The sequence below is a fragment of the Symphalangus syndactylus genome, chromosome 18, assembly GCF_028878055.3.
Source record: "Symphalangus syndactylus isolate Jambi chromosome 18, NHGRI_mSymSyn1-v2.1_pri, whole genome shotgun sequence".
In the NCBI taxonomy this organism is placed as follows: domain Eukaryota; kingdom Metazoa; phylum Chordata; class Mammalia; order Primates; family Hylobatidae; genus Symphalangus; species Symphalangus syndactylus.
The window spans coordinates 100,318,749-100,320,529 of record NC_072440.2 but is presented as its reverse complement, the minus strand read 5'-3'; the positions used below and the strand labels follow the sequence as shown (position 1 = coordinate 100,320,529).

The window sequence follows — 1,781 nt, the reverse complement described above, 5'->3', positions numbered from 1 at the left end:
GACTGGGAACAGATGCCCAGGTGAGTCTGGATCTGGGGCAATAGTTGTAAATGATTCTGTTCACATAATTTCCCATCCATTGTCCCAGAATACTCCATGTCTTTTGTATGTTACAATCTAGGTTTCTCGGTGGTGGCAGACGTGATGGTAATGCTATAGTGGTAATGATATTTGAAAGGGGCCAGGCGGAGACCAAACTACACCGGTCGCGGTCAAGAGATCTTTATTGGAGGTATCGAGCGGAGAAGGAAGAGAAGAGAGAGAGGAGAAGGAAGAGAAGAGAGAGAGGGCTGCTGGTGTGCTGGGTTTTATATCCCTTGGGCCTAGGTGGATTGGGCTAGGGGCGGGCCCAAGGGAAGGTGGGAGATGCTTCTTTCTGATTGGCCCTCCTTTGGCGGGTTCAGACAGTGCCCGTTCAAGGAGGGGAGAAGAACCCGGAACCGGCCCCATCTTAAGGTACGGCGCCATTTTAAGGTACCCCATGTTACCTAACATTCCTCCCTTTTTGTTTTCTTAAATGGGGGAAAATGGGCGTCGTGGTTCATCTGGCTGCTTCCTGCTGAGTGGGGGGTGCTGTGCGGAGGGGGCACAGGGAGAACTGTCAGGGTTGTGCATGGGGTAATGTTCCTTGTAGGTATAGATCCTCCAGTGCCGTGAGCCAATTGAGGGGCAGGGACAGGTTGGCGATGAGCCAGCTGTCAGCGCAGGGATCATTGAGAAATTTGTGGAATCAGTTGGCGGTTGTCATGACTGGCTTGGGTTAGCAGGTTGTGAGCCCGTCTGTGGAATCTGTCCCATCCTCGCTGGTGGCTAAAAGTTGGTAGTTTCTGAGGAGAAGCTGGTTAAATGTTTGGTTAGATCTGGAAGAGAAACTTAATGAGGCAGGGGAGTAGTGCGCAGAAGGCAAGGATACCCATTAGGGGGCCTAAAAAGGGAAGGAGCCAAGCTAAGAGGGGGGTTTTGAGGGTTTCCCAAAGGGAGGGAGTAGTGCTAGCATTCAATAGTTTATGTTTTATCTGATGTAGGTTCTAATGCTAGTTTCGATTACTTGGGACTCATTAATGTAATAACAACAGTTCTCCTGTAAGAAGATGCAAATACCGCCTTTTTCGGCTGTGAGTAGGTCGATGGCGTGGCGGTTTTGAAGGGTGACACCAGCTAGAGATGTGATTTGTCGTTGGAGGGCGGCTAGAGACTGAGCCGTTTCCTCAATGGCCCTCTGCATCTGGGTTTGGAAATCTGAAAATTGGGATACGCTGTATCCTAAAGAGGCGGCTCCTAGTCCTGTACCTATGGGAGAGGTTGTTAGGGAGATTCCGAGCATGATGGGAAGGAAGACTGTGGCTAGTTTGGAGAGAGTTAGATCTTGGGTGATTGAATTGGTAGGCTTGTAAGCTTTCGGCGAAGGAGAGTAAGGTGAGTTGACTAATGTAGTCGGTATACAGGGGCCGGGTAAAGAGGAGTTTGCAAAATGTGGTGTTAAAAGCCTCGTGGTAGCTGCTGGTGTTGTAGCAAATGGGGAAACTGAAGTTTGTAAGGAGAGGAACATCAGAAATTATAAAACTATTTGAGGGGGTAGATGACTTATTGGTGGGTATGGGCTCAGCTAAGGGAACGGTGGCAAGAGGGGGCTTGTTGAGGTTGGTGCATAGGAAACAATCGGAAGTGGGGTGTTTGGAGGCATTTAATAGGTGTAATCCTTGGTTTAAGAAGAATAACCAAGAGGAACGTAGAGGGGTTTGATTTGTTTGTGAGTCTAGTTGTGATTGTAGCTCGGTCTG

General features: G+C 49.0%; 1 long non-coding RNA gene across 1 annotated transcript; it reads right to left on the bottom strand.

Moving 5' to 3' along the window:
- Window positions 1-206: 206 nt before the first annotated feature.
- LOC129468014 (uncharacterized) lies at window positions 207-1,288 on the bottom strand. The gene is made up of 2 exons (XR_008652527.2): window positions 1,102-1,288; window positions 207-860 (listed from the first exon to the last, which is right to left on the bottom strand). It is a non-coding gene; the product is annotated as an uncharacterized lncRNA (long non-coding RNA).
- Window positions 1,289-1,781: the final 493 nt, after the last annotated feature.